General features: G+C 39.7%; 1 long non-coding RNA gene across 3 annotated transcripts; it reads right to left on the bottom strand.

Annotated features, from left to right (window-relative positions):
* Nucleotides 1-348: 348 nt before the first annotated feature.
* Nucleotides 349-9834, bottom strand: LOC107979055. 3 transcript variants are annotated; one of them, XR_003479644.2, is made up of 3 exons: nucleotides 7624-9834; nucleotides 3396-3441; nucleotides 349-808 (listed from the first exon to the last, which is right to left on the bottom strand). It is a non-coding gene; the product is annotated as an uncharacterized LOC107979055 (long non-coding RNA). The 3 variants fall into 3 exon arrangements; XR_003479642.2 differs by lacking the exon at nucleotides 7624-9834 and having other exon boundaries at nucleotides 2524-6138; XR_003479643.2 differs by lacking the exon at nucleotides 7624-9834 and having other exon boundaries at nucleotides 3396-6138.
* Nucleotides 9835-14891: the final 5057 nt, after the last annotated feature.

Raw genomic sequence — 14891 nt, 5'->3', positions numbered from 1 at the left:
TGCTTCATTCTTTACTGACATAACTCCGAGGTAGCTGTCTCACATCTTGCCTAGGTGATGGGAGATGTCCTTCTCTATGCTGTGAATATATGTTTCTCTTATTGGTTTAATAAAACACTGATTGGCCAGTAGTCAGGCAGGAAATATAGGTGGGCCTATCAGACTAGGAAAATTCTGGGAAAAGAAAGGCAGAGAGTGAGTTGCGGGCCAGACACCATATAGTTGCCTTAGAAGCAAGAGGCTTGGGCATCACTGCTAAGTCCACATGGAGATTCACTGGTTAATAGAAGCGGGTTTATAATTACAAAAGAGCTAGCCAATAAGAAGCCTGAGCCACTGGCCAAAGAGTTTATAATTAATAGAAGCTTCTGTGTGTTTATTTGAGACTGAAGGGTGTTGGGACCAGGCAGAACAGAAACTTCCACCAACACATAGGCACAATATTGATAGCCTACTTCCTAGTGCTTGAGTTGTTTTTCCAGTAGACTGTCTTCTTGCTTCTCCTTGCTGCTCGTCTCAAATGTTCCCTCTTCAGAGAGCATCCTTTGCTAGTGTTCGCTTGATCATTTGCTTGCTTACTTATGGTCTGTGGCAGATGTCCCCCAAGAGAATAAAAATCACATGTAAATCAAACTTCATCTGATTTATTGATGCTTTAACTACAACCCCAGAGAAGCATTTAGAGAGTGGCATGTGCCCAGGAAAACCTGGGTGGCTGGTCTGCAGCGCTCTCTCAGCTGTGCTGTTGGGATGGGCTGCTATAGCTTGGGTGGCTTCAGTAGACATTTATTCTGCAGTGTTCTGGAGGCTGAAAAGTTGAAGAACAAGATGCTGGAAGATTCTGTTCCTGGGGAGAGTTCTGCTCTTAGTTGGCAGACAGGCATCCTGCAACAATCTCACATGGTACAGGGAGGGGCTGTCTCTTGTTTTTCCTTATAGGGCACTAATCCCATCACGTGACCTCATCTAAACCTAATCATCTTCTAGAGGCTCCACCCCCTCTTAAGACGTTAGGGTGAATTTTCACCATATGAATTATGGGGGACACATAATTTAGTCGCAAATAAATACCACCATGGTCCTGCTCTACTGTCACCTGGACACATTAGTCTAGGGTGTTAGTGACAGGGAGCAAAAAGAATGATTTTTATATATCTACCTCCCTCCCATATTCTTTATAAAAAGAACAACAATAAGATGTTTTTTCAGCCGGGAGGTGGTGGCACACACCTTTAATCCCAGTACTTGGGAGGCAAAGGCAGGCGGATCTCTGTGAGTTCGAGACAAGCCTGGTCTACAAGAGCTAGTTCCAGGACAGCCTCCAAAGCCACAGAGAAACCCTGTCTTGGAAAAACCAAAACCAACCAAACAAACAAACAAAGATGTTTTTTCATTCCTTGGGTTTTTTTTTTTTTTTTCCTCCTAACAAGACTGAGGCATTCAGGAGCAGAAATGCAAGAGCATCAAAATATCAAAATGCACCACGCTGTTCTTGATAGATGCTGACAGGAGTTCATTAAATGGCTCTGAGACTACTTACTGTCCATTGTTACACAGACAGGAAAGGGAAGAATTGACACCATTTACCACCTTTTCTTCCCCTTTCTTCACCTCTCACTGTCCTTTAATTTGCCTGGCCTGATTAGGGGGAGATCAGTGAGATTGTTTACACTCCAAATTCTCAGGAGAACTGCAGGCAACTAATGGCTTTGGGCTTATTCCTAGAGAACTCTTTCCTATAAGCTGTGCTGGGAAGTCACTTAGAGGTTATCACAAGGAACCTCTTCAATACAGCAAACATCTTTCTGTACCATGAGGAATGTGGGGTACAGAGTCATTGTTGCTTACTTACTCAAGATTTGTGCTTAGAAGAGAGTGTACCTCAAGAGCTTCTGAATTTCTCAGATTTAGGAAATATTTAGCATCAGAAATGGCTAAGGCACTAGACAGTTGACAATGTTTGCTTAGCAGAATGTTTCTGTTCTTTCAACACTGCATTTTAAGTAGACAGAGAAACAGCTTTTTCTGCAGTTGACACAAGCATTTATGCAACTAATACAAGAAAGTGACAACACTGGCCAATGTAATGTGAGCAGAAAGCCATAGCAGTGAACAGGGAAAATTTGCATCTTTTTCTACGTTTCTCTAGTCTTGTGCTTTCAGGAATTTCTGCTTTTCACCAGACCCAAAAAGTTATTTTGCTTCTTCAATCCTCTTGCAAACAAATCTGAGTCCTCATCTGTGAAAAATGTATGTATAGGCCTGTGCATTGCTAGTGCTGATAAATTTGTGGGTGCCAGAGACAAGGCTCTGAAAGAAGGAGATGGCTATGAACACTAGGCTGCAGTTAGAACCTATCGATCTAGTTGCTAAAGCAGTGATCTTGTTGGGAGATGTGGCCCCACCCTCACCAGGGGAACCTGGCCAACTCTGCTTTTGTCTTTGTCACGTGTGAACACGACCAAGATTCCCATTTTCTTTTCTGAAAAATGAGGTATTTGGGTTAGATGATTTCTAAGTTACCTTTGATATCAGTTTCATGTTTGTCCATACCCTTAGTATGTGCTTGAAGGTTTTCGGTGAGTTTTCCTCTTTATAGAAAATGCTATAAAAGAGTGGGTACTGGCATGCCATTAGTCCAAGTTGAAAACTGAAGACATATTATCAAATCACCTAACAGTTAATCCAAAAGAACATATGTGTGGTTTGCATTTCAATAAATAAGCCTTACTTATGTTTCTAGATACATAAATGCTTGAATAGAAGAAGTGTGTGTGTTAATTCTTTCCTTTTCTTCCCTACATCCTTGAATACTTATTGAGTCCATGATGGCCTGGGCTCCAGAAATATAAAACTATTCATAGACACTGTCTCTTTCAATCCAGAAACCCATGTTCTAGCTGGGGAGAAGGTAACATAGGTAAGTACACATGAGCTAACTTCCCTACCAGTTATCACAACTACATACAAAGTACTCTGGGCACCTTCCCCTGCAGAGAGGCTCTAGACATTCCTGAGCATGGCCATTCAGGTTCTTGGGTCCTACTTAGATGAAGAACATCAAGATTACAGGAACACAGTCCTATGGAAACAGAGGTGAAACTGTTTTCCTGTTCATAAATTTAAGTATTTGGAAAACATTCATAATAGTTATTAAGAGTATTATATACTTTCCAGGTGATGGTGGCATACACATTTAACCCCAGCACTCGGGAGGCAGAGGCAGGCAAATCCCTATGAGTTTGAGGTCAGCCTCGTCTACAGAGTGAGTTCCAAGACAGCCAGGGCTACACAGAGAAACCCTGTCTCAAAAACAAACAAACAAACAATCAAAAACAAAACAAAAAACAGCATTACATATTCATCTGATTAACAGTAGGAAAACATAACTATACCAGTTGTTGGCAAGGCTCAGGAGTAACAGACATCCTCAGGGCCCATCTGTAGTAAAGGAAGTCAGTGCAGTCATGTCAGAAAGCAATTTTTGAGCAGTGTTTTTTGACACACACTATAATCCCACATATTCTGGAGGCTGAGGGGAAGGATCACAAATTTGAGGCAAGCCAGGGCAATATATAAAGACTCTTTTCCAACTCCACCCCAAAAGAAAACAATTTGAAGTTCTCTAATATAACTGAAGGTATACTATTTATATTACTGAGAAATTCTCACACATGGGCCAAAGAGTAGTTATAGTCATTGTCTATAATAGAGAAAAAATAGATGTCACCTCAATGATTATCAATAGGATTCAGATTTCAGACATTGGAATGTTGTATAGTGGTGAAAGACAAATTAAAACTATATATCTGAACAGTTATAAATCTCAAAAAATCTTCAGCATGGCAAAATTCCTATGAAGTTTTGAAAGCAGACTTTATAGTGTTGTAGATTGACTTATGTAAAGTATAACATTGCACAGAGACATTAACTAGAACAAAAGATCTCACCAATGACTGAGGTTGTGCAAATTGGTACAGTCATGTTTGGAAGCTATTTGGCAGTTTCCAGTAAAGCTGAATGTGTGCACATGTATGACCCAGTAGTTCATGTCTGGGCACTGAACAGGACACATGCATAGGAAAACCATAATATGTATGGGAGGTTGTTGGAAGCAACTCTCAGAACTCCCCAACTGGAAAACATTCAAATTGCTGACTGGATAATCAAATAAATAAACAGTGTTTAATTTATACTGTTGGCTGCTATACAACATAACAGAACTGAACAAACAAATAAATTAATCTCATAAATATAATCTGCCACTCAGGATGCCACATCCAAAAACCTACATGCAGGAGAATTTCATTTTTACAGAGTTGGGAAGATCTGAGTAGACTTCAGTTCACTTTATATGAAAGATGGTGACTAGGGTGTGGGCATTGGTGCAGGGGCTTCTGAGGTGACCATCATGTCCCTGTAGATGAAAGTTTCTGTTCTGCCTGGTCCCGCAGCCGATTAGCCCCAAATAAACTCACAAAGACTTGTATTAATTTATAAACTGTTTGGCTGATGCCTAGGGCTTCTTACTGGCTAGCTGTCTCTTATTTATTAACCCATTTCTATTAATCTGATTAATTTAATTTATTAATCTAATTAATTTCCATGTGCTCTTGACTTACCCAGTAATACCCTGGCATGTTACTCTTCTGTGTCTACATGGCGTCTCTCTGGTGGCTCCCATCTGCCTTCCTCTCCCTAGCCTTCTTCTGGTCTGGTAGCCCTGCCTATGCTTCCTGTCTGGCTACTGGCCAATCAGTGTTTTAGTCATCAACCAATAAGAGAAACATACATACAGAAGGACAACCCCCATCATGTCCCATATCTTCATGTTGGTAACAATTTTATGAAATTTTATGAAAATTCTCTGAGGTGTAAACTTAGTATTGAGTAAACAGTTTTGAAAAGCCCTAAACACTACTTGTGGACAGTGATTAATTCTGAACTTGCATGCAGGTGTAGATTGATTTAGAAATGACAAGACCTCTGCTGTCTTTGAGTACCTGGTACTTCTTGTCCTAGCCCTTGATGAGCAATGGCACTGAGGCAGGGGATCTGATCCTTCTTGATTATTACCTGTTAATGTGACAGTCTTAGCCTTGTTTCTGCTCAAATTTGTGCTACTAAAGTGACTTGTGAAGATTATACAAGATATACTCATGAACCATATTTTGCAGACCAGAAGGAACTACAAATCCAATTTCTTATGATCCAACAAATGTTGAGTGAGATGATATTCATGTCTTATGAAATCTAGTGTTAAGTGGGAGTTGAAGCCTTTAACAACATGTGTCAAAGCATGGAATGAGCCCAAATGAAAATCTGACATATAAATTCTTTGTTTTTCTGTGTGGATTGAGGAAGGGTTAATGATAGCTAATTTTGTGTCTGGTAGGCCATGTGCCTATTTATTTGGTCAAGCACACATAGATAGGGCTGTGAGGTATTTTTTAAAGGTGTGACTAGCATTGAAATCAGTAGATTTGGGGGAGATCAGGTTGCCCTTTGCTACGTGAGTGGGCACAAGCACTCGGAGGCATCTCAATAGAAAGTATGAGATGCTTTGAAGAGGAAGATGTCTTCCGGCTCGAGATGGCAGTATCTGCTCTTCCTCGTGTCTACAGATTGCCAGACTACCCTGAAGAGTTCATAATAAACATGATCCTGTGATGTGAGTGGTGCCCTGGAGTGCATCTCACAGGCTTAGCTCAGGCCCTGATGTTGCCACTTACTAGTGATGTAAAGAGCTTTACTGGTCTCTTTGCCTTTGTGTGAAAAAAAATTGTGTGCTATCTCTAAAGGTTTGTTTGTTTGTTTTTCAGTTCTTAACATCTCATAATTTTCAGGAGACAGAATCACTGAATGTCTTTAGAAATCCATCATTGTAAGCAGATATGTGAGATTCCCTCAAAATTGTATTTAAGTGATCCATACTGGATCCCTGAACCACCTGATACAGCATTGCAGCTTCATATAAATATAGTGTTGATGGGGGACGTCTTTCTGCATATGTCTCTTTTATTGGTTAATAAATAAAGTACTACTTGGCCTTTATTTGAGGAAGCAAGATAGGTGGGACTAGAAGTCAAGGAGGATTCTGGGAAATGTAGTAAAAGATCCAGGCAGGAAGTGACTCATAGCAGGGAGACTCATATATAAGCAAGGGCAAGAAAGAAGTCGTCCCTTCTCTCTTCCTTCTGGTCTCTGCTCTGGAGTCACAATATGATCCACTGGCAAGAGAGGGTGCCAGTGGAAGGCATCCTTTATAAGATAAGTCTTATAAAATCTATAGATTTGATAATTAAGACTGAGCTAGCAAATGAGAAATCCTAGTCATTGGCCAAGCAGCATTTGTACCTAATATGTGTGTTACTTGGGACCTTAATGTGGCGGTGGGCAGAACTCGGGCAGCCTGGCAGAAAGCACCCACGTGGTGACAGAGCTTGGTCGGATGAAATAAAGACTTATTGTTACGTAGTATATTAGCATCTCTGTCATAATTCCCCAAATTATTTCCAAATGACACTGGGCTGATCATTAGCCAGTCCCATGTGAAACCAACTTGCTGTCAAATTCCCCTTGATCTCTCTAATCTGAGCCCAACACATATCAGGTTGAACTGCTGCCGTTGCTGCATACAGTCGCCAGGCAGGGCTGTGCTGCTGCACACTCAGGGTTCTAACAGGCTATTTGTAGACTCTGTTGTAAATAGTAAGGTATGATGGGATGCACACTGAATAATGGAATTAATACTTCTAGTTGGTTGATATATTTGGGAAGAAATGAATAATGGGATTGAATTAAAGCTTATGTCTCACATAACAAAAAGGTCATTTGAGTTTATTCATTTAAGAAAAGTTTTAGTTATTTGTGTGTGTGTGTGTGTGTGTAAGAGAGAGAGGGGGCAGGAGAGAGAGAAAGGCCAGAGCAGCATGGGCATATGTAGGTCAGAAGACAACTTGCAGGAGTTGGTTTTCTTTTTCCACTATGTGGGTCCCAAGGATTGAACTCAGGTCCTCAGACTTGGCAGCAAGTGCTTTTACTTGCTTAGCCATCTTTGCAGCCAGAGTTTGTTAATAAAATTGTTTTTAATGGGAAACATAGATTCTGTATTATTGCTTTAAAGTATGTACAATAGTTTTAGGGTTGTTTGTTTCTTTTCTTTCTTTTTTTCTTCCTTTTCTTTCTTTCTTTCTTTTTTTTTTTTGAGACAGGGTTTCTCTGTGTAACCACTATGACTGTCCTGGATCTCACTCTGTAGACCAGACTATCCTCAAACTCACAGAGATCCGCCTGCCTCTGCCTCCCAAGTACTGGGATTAAAGGCATGTGCCACCACCACCTTGTTGCCACCACCACCTGGTTTTTCTTTTTTTGTTTCTTTTTACAATGCAGTTTTTACCTATAATTTACTTTAAAATATTTAAAACCCAGGACTGATGAGATGGTTCAGTGAATGAAAACACTTGCCACTGAGCCTGATAGCCTGAGTTGGATCTCCCAGACTCATATGTGGAAAGAGAGAACCTAGTTATCCTTCAGGCTGTCCTCTGACCTCCACACACACACCCAGACACACAACTAAATTGATAAGTCAAATTACAAACATAAAACCAAACCTACCTTTGTCACTAGCAAAGATGCAGAATATTTAATTTGGGGGGATGGCAACTAGAAGAGGCCTTTGAGTAAGGGGGAGTAGAGTAACTGGAAAAGCTTGTTCTGGGGAAGTTACAGAAAGAGCATTTTAACAACTGCTTTTGGGATTTCCAAGTACACTCAGTACATTTGAAGACAGATAGAGCACAAATGGCAATCCTGAGAGAGAAGACACAGAACCACTGTAATTATGACCCTTCTATTTAGAGATTCCACAAATTTAAGAGCATACAAACATTTCTTTGGAAATTTCAAAATTAGGATGTGTATCAGTTTCCATTAGGCATATGCTCAAGTGTTAAGTGGTAGCACACAGAATGTGCTTTGTAACTAAAGAGAAGCAGTTTCCAAAACGATGTTAAAAAAGCTTTAAAACACGTAAAGTTCTTAATCAGATGTCACAATCCAGATTATATTGGAATGAAATATTTACTTGTTTCATTTATTACTTTTATTTTTAACATATATTTATGGTGTGTGTGTGTGTGTGTGTGTGTGTGTGTGTGTGTGTGTGTGTGTGTGTGTGTGTGATATGAGTCCTGGTGTGCTCATTTGGAATGTATCCGAAGGTCAAAGGACAGCTTCTGGAAGTCTGTCTTCTTTGTCAACTGTGGGTTACAGGGATCAAACTCACAACAAGTGCTTTTATTTGCTGAGCCATCTTTCCAGCTACTACTTAAGAAAGAAAGAAAATCTAGAAATTAATCTTTATTTCTACCAATAAAATTATTCATAGAACCTGTGGCTCACTTGACTTTGATGATCTTAATAAACTGAGTTTTGATGTAAGTCATTTAGTACAGGAAGTAGGAAGAGAAAAATTAGCAACATTTTGACTTTCTCATGCCCTGGAAGATTTTCAAGTGACTGACATTTTATCTTGGCAATCTTGCAGTTTCCCTTTTCACTCTTCTCTCGTGTCTTGGCCTCTCATTCCATGGGGTCCTAAAATCCTAAAGCTAATTCAATTATTATAGCATCCACACTCACAGATAGTTTGGATTCATCTGTCCTAGGCTTTTCATCCATGGAGCCTCTGACAAGGCTCTCATTTGTTTCTGTTGACACCACCAAAGTCACTGCAGCCACATGGGCTAAGAAGCACATCAGAATGTCTGAAGCCTGTGGCTACAGGAAGCATCCTAGATGTCAGATCACATTTGTTCTCTGTTCAGCATTAGCAATTTGCTGGTGTTTTTTAGTGGGAAATAATCCCACTCCTACACTAGTAAGACAATCATCTGCAGTTAAAAATAAGAAAGCACATGGAGCACTTCAAAGTTGTCATTAATTTTATGATGTGATGCGCATGTGCAGTGGTAGGACAGTTTTGAGAAGTCCCTCCTTCCATGGTGATGGACAGGTGTCCATCTCAAGTCATCAGGCTTGGCAGCAAGCACCTTTCCCCACTGAATCATCCTGACACCTCTGTTAATGTGCTATGGGTGTTTTTGTTTTGTTGTTTTTCTGTTTATTTTTTTCCCCAGACAGTGGAGACTTGTTAGTGTTTTGTTTGGTGTCTATTAGAAGACTATCCTAGCTTTGTTCATCCTGTCCTCACAGGCAAATGTTTACAATGTGGGTGAGGTACAATTGCTCTCACTTGAAAAACAGTGAAACTGAGACATAAGGAGTTAATTGTAGGGTAGTAATAGAACCCAAGATGATGGCTCTGAATTCTGTCTTTCAGATCACAAGCAGGATCCCTCACCCCATGTAGCTAGTAAATTATTATTACTATAGCAGCCAGGCAGACTTTGAAATCATTCCAAGAACTCACTCAGCCTGGGGTTTTGAAGTTCAACTTAAAAGAAATCAGAGCAGCTGTTTGTCCTTGAAAGGAGCAGAGAATTTTATATGCAAAGATTAATACATCCAGACAGTAGTGTTTAACTGGGGCAGTTTCACTCCCCAACCTGACAATCTCAACTCTTGCTCCATAGAAATTTGGTAATATGTCGAGCCAGTTGTGGTTGCTAGGAAAGGTAGCAAATATTGCTGGCATTTGGTAGGCAGTAACCATTGGTCCTGGTAAGACTCTGACTCACAAACATAGAACTGATGTTAAAAAGCCAACCTCAGCCCCGTGTAGTAGTGTAGTCAGGAGGCAGAGGCAGGTGGATCGCTGAATTTGAGATCAGTACAACCAGGTCTACACAGAGAGACTCTGTCTTGAAAAAAAAAAAAAAACACCCAAACAAACAATCCCCTGTTATGATAAATCTTCCCGCCAAAAGCTGCCTGAACCCCACCGCCACATGTGAGCTTTACGCCAGCAGCCCGCCCGAGTTAGGCCCAAATGAATACACAGAAACTTGTATTAGGTTCAAAGCTGCTTGGCCAATGACTAGGATTCTCATCTGTTAGCTCAGTCTTAACTATCATAAACTATATATTTTATAAGACTTATCTTATTGGACGCCTTATTGGCTTTCCTCCATGCTGGTGGATCACATTGTGCTGCTGGAGCAGGAGCAGAAAAGAGGGCCCTTCCTGTTTCTCCTTCGCTTAACTATGAATCTCCTTGCTATGTCACTTCCTGTCTGCATCATCACTTCTCTACTACATTTCCCAGAATCCTCTTTGACTCCTAGTCCTGCCTAACTTGCTGTTTCATTGGCCAAACAGTATTTTATTTAACAATCAATAAGATAAACATACACAGTAGTACATTCCCCATCAATCCCCCTCCCCAAACCAAAACCAACTAACTAACCAAACAAGAGTCAACCTCAGACCTCTGTCTGCCTTGGGTAATGGTGACTGTCCTACTCCCCACTTGTCACGTGTGTATTTCTGCCTTACCCTGGGCCAGAGCCACAGTGAGAGAGAGAGGGCTTTGGTCTGACTCTAGGTTTCCCAATTCAATCATATCTTTATAATACTATTTTTACAGTAGGTCCAGAAGCCATTAGAAATTAACTAGTTTGTGGATAGTGCAAATATAAGCACATTTTGAGAATTGATTAAATTACTTTTGGATAAAGGCATTAAATTCAAATATACATCATCACATTGGGTTTGAGTTATGCAGTATATGGTGAACATATAGGTTATTTCAAATGTTGAATTAGTAATGAGTAAATTTTTATCTCAATTTCAACTATCAATATTATCTCAAATATTACAAATTGACAATTTCATATGACCAACCTAATACAGTGCTAAAATACAGAAAATATCAACAAAGCCTTATAAAATTAGATTAAGGGGCTGGAGAGATTGCTCAGGGGTTAAGAGCACTGGCTGCTCTTCCAGAGGACTCGGGTTCAATTCCCAGCACCCACACAGCAGCTCACAACTGTCTGTAATTCCAGTTCCACAGGACCTGACATCCAAGGCAATAACACCAAATCACATAAAATAAAGTTAAGTAAAAACATTTAAAAAGTAAATTAGGTTAAAAATTAGAGTATTAAAATATTATAAACTAAAAGTAAGATCCCTATATAAACCCTACACTCTAGTATATCCTTCCAAAAATTATCTAAGCATATATAACCATCTATATTATATATGTATGTGTGCATCATATGCATATATATTTTATGTATTGAATCCCAGCTTCTTAAATTCTGGGCTGCTCCTCACATTAAGTCATGTAACTGAATGTCAAAGTTGACCAAAAATTTGGCAACCGTGAAAGGCTTCTGAAGGCACAACCAAAAATTAACCCAAGATAAAAGGCATGACAGACCTGAGATGTCTCTGGTAGTAATTGTGATTTTGCATCTCACAACCTCACGGCATTCTTGGTTCTGAACATACGACATGTGCACTTTGCAGTGTGCAGACTGTCATGGCATGCAACACCATTGAGCACTGCCTGCTGAAACAGCGGCTGAGCAGTGAGACTTAGTAACGAGCCACAGTGTTCTTAGTGCCTGTGCTCAACTTTCTGTGCTTGTAGAGTCACACAGCTTAACTGTGGGAAAGAAAAAGTCTTCATATTCTCCTATTACCATCTCTCAGCAAGTAAGCATCCAATTAGTCTAGCTTTCTATTGTATTGTGTTAGAATGTTTGATTTTGAAAGTGGCTTCTTTTGAGTTTCTTAAAAAAAAAAAGTTCAATGAATTTTATCTTGAGATTAGGATGGGATTTCCAGTTCTTGAATGGTTCTAAACAACACACTTTTGTGTATTCATATGAAATGGCCTTTCTCAGCCTTAATGATTATAAAAACGAAATACTGGACAACACTGATAAAGTTGAAGATGCTCTATGTTTCTGCAGTAGCAAAAACTCAGCTAAAATTTAAATCTTCATGTAAAAATAAACAAGTATGCTCACCTCATTAGTATGTACAATTTAATTTCATCTTTAATAAATAAGATATGAAATATGAAAATAAATTGATGATTTAGTATCAATAAATGCTCAGTTTGTATACCTACTTGATATGTCTGTATACGTACAATGACAGAAAAGTTTCTTGGACGAAAAGAATTATGAGTGGAAACAGTATAAGGAACCCTGTATGAAAAGTGAGAGCATGCTCCCACACATACACACACACACACACACACACACACACACGATCACATTAACACAACTCTACAGATTTCCATTTTCACATAATTTTTTTTAGATATATTCCATCTTTTACATGAGGAGTCATAAAGAAATATCTTTCACTGTAGATAGACAGGGTTCTGCCACCAAAGAAAGAAATTCATTCACACCCAGCTTGGTGAACCACTTAATTTTATTTATTTATTTATTTATTTATTTATTTATTTATTTTCGAGACAGGGTTTCTCTGTTTAGCTTTGGAGCCTATCCTGGCACTCGCTCTGTAGACCAGGCTGGCCTCGAACTCACAGAGATCCGCCTGCCTCTGCCTCCTGAGTGCTGGGATTAAAGGCATGTGCCACCAATGCCTGGCTCTGAACCACTTAATTTACTGGATTATTTACAAGAGCCTGGATGACCCAAAGGTAGCTACATCACTGAGAGGTTCCCAGATGCTCTTTTGAACTAGAGTCCCACCTACTGTACGGACAATTCATGAAAAGTCACCCCACCGAAGAGTCCCCTGTTATACTGCCCTATTCGGTTGTTTGCCTCTGGTAAGAATCCTGTGAAGGCTGGTGAGCCCCCTTTCTCTCCATGAGGAAATGTGCATAGGCACATATGTATCTCCAGGGGCTGTGGCAGAGGATCTCTGCTGCTCCAATTCAAGGCCACAGTGGTCATGTGTAGCCTAGAGGAAATAGCTGCGCAGCAATACACAGAAGTAATTACCCTATATGCAACTGTTTTGTGTTCTGACTATTGAATTCCTGTAGAACACATTTTTAACAGGACATCTGACACTCACATTTGTAACCAAATATGGCTTTGTTTATTTGTTACTCAAAACCATCTTTATCAGTATACTAATAACAGTGTTAAGTTATTAAATGTACAGCTAAAAAGAAATAGGCATTCATAAAAAACCAAAATAATTACACATAGATTGCTTTTTCCTTAAGTAGAACAAAATGGCTTTGCCATGGAAGAGTCAGGTTGTCTTTATTTTACCCATTGCTGAAATATTCTGTCTCTTGATGCAACAGCAAATGAAGTTCAGAATACTAATGGTTCAATCCAGCCATAAACCTTTAATTTGAGTCTAAAACAAGGCCCTTCTCGATTTGATAGACTCAGATGATACCCTATGGAAGGCCTCACCATCCAGGGGGAGCAGAAAGCATATGTGATAGGAAGGGATTTAGTTAGAGAGGGAAGGAGGGGAGGAGGGGAGGAGGGGAGGGAGAAGGGAACTGGGATTGTCATGTAAAACAATCTTGTTTCTAATTCAAATTAAAAAAATCTGAAACAAACAAACAACAAACAGGCCCTTCTCAGTTTCCAACTTAATGTTAACATTATACAAAGGAAATATAAGCCGGGCGTTGGTGGTGCACGCCTTTAATTCCAGCACACAGGAGGCAGAGGCAGGTGGATCTCTGTGAGTTCTAGGCCAGTCTGGTCTACAGATCGAGTGCCAGCATAGGCTCCAAAGTTACACAGAGAAACCTTGTCTTGAAAAACCAAATAAATAAATAAATAATAAAATAAATAAAAATTTCTAGTGTAACATAGGATGTACTTCTGAAGATAGCTCATTCGGGGGCCCACAAGAAGTGTTCAGCTCACTGCATGCTGGGCTCGAAGCATGAGAACGATCACTGTGAACACTCTGCTCCCACCCTGGAGCTACTACAGAGCCTCCTACGGACTTCGTGTACATTTGTTAAAGTAATGAATAAATGAGGATAGGAAAGGAATGCAGGAATTACCCATGATTTCTACTGACATTAAAAGCCCAGCTAGTGTCAACTCATGAGACCTAAAAGCAAGTATACCTGGCACAGGATTAGAAAGCTAGGAAAGCTCTTAGAGGTGGTGTGTGGATTAAGTGCTTCTCTAGCTAGAGGCAACTGCAAAGACTGAAGTTGAAACCAATGTAAATGCTGGGTGGGCATGGTGCAGACTTGTAATTCTAGCTCTCTAGAGCAAGCTGGCCAGGTAGACTAGCCATGGTGGTAAGCTCTGGGTTCCTTTAGGAGACCCTGCCTTAATGAATAAAGTACAGAGAATCAAGGAAGACACCAATGTCAAATTTGTGGCTCTACACACAAGTGCACACATGTGTACCTACACACACATTCAAAGCACACACGTATGAAAAGGAAAAACTATGAAATTGCAAAAAGTAATATGGAAAAGAGAAATAATTGAAATTCTAAAATGATTCACAGAATAATGTTATATAATTGCTCCATAGTAATTCAAAATCCAGGGTGTTAAAACAGCTTTCTGTGGTAAAAGAAAAATAACTGAATATTAAAAAACTAAATTCTGGGTGTTCTTCCAGAGGTTTTTTTTAGTAGTATTAGATAACTCTGTTTTCTCCCTCTCCACCTTCTGTCTTTCTCCTTTGATTCTTTTAGTAAGATAGTAAGACATGTTTGCTGACTTGCTGGCCAGTGTGTTAGCCAAATAAATACAAAGTAGAGATTTTCTCTTGCACCTTTAATCAAAAGAATTAGTTAAATTTCTCCTATATATAATTAGTACATTAAAAAAACCCTGGATTGAATTTAAATTATAAATCTTGCCCTTGAAAAGACAACATCAACACAGAGAAAAGGAAAATAGTGCCGAAGGTGTGGCTCAGTTGGTACAGTGCTTGCCTAGCACTCAGGGAGCCCTGGTTCAAGTCCCAGCTCTGAATAAACCTGT

This window comes from Cricetulus griseus (genome assembly GCF_003668045.3).
Source record: "Cricetulus griseus strain 17A/GY chromosome 1 unlocalized genomic scaffold, alternate assembly CriGri-PICRH-1.0 chr1_1, whole genome shotgun sequence".
NCBI classification, from domain to species: domain Eukaryota; kingdom Metazoa; phylum Chordata; class Mammalia; order Rodentia; family Cricetidae; genus Cricetulus; species Cricetulus griseus.
This window is presented reverse-complemented; position numbering and strand designations above follow the sequence as displayed.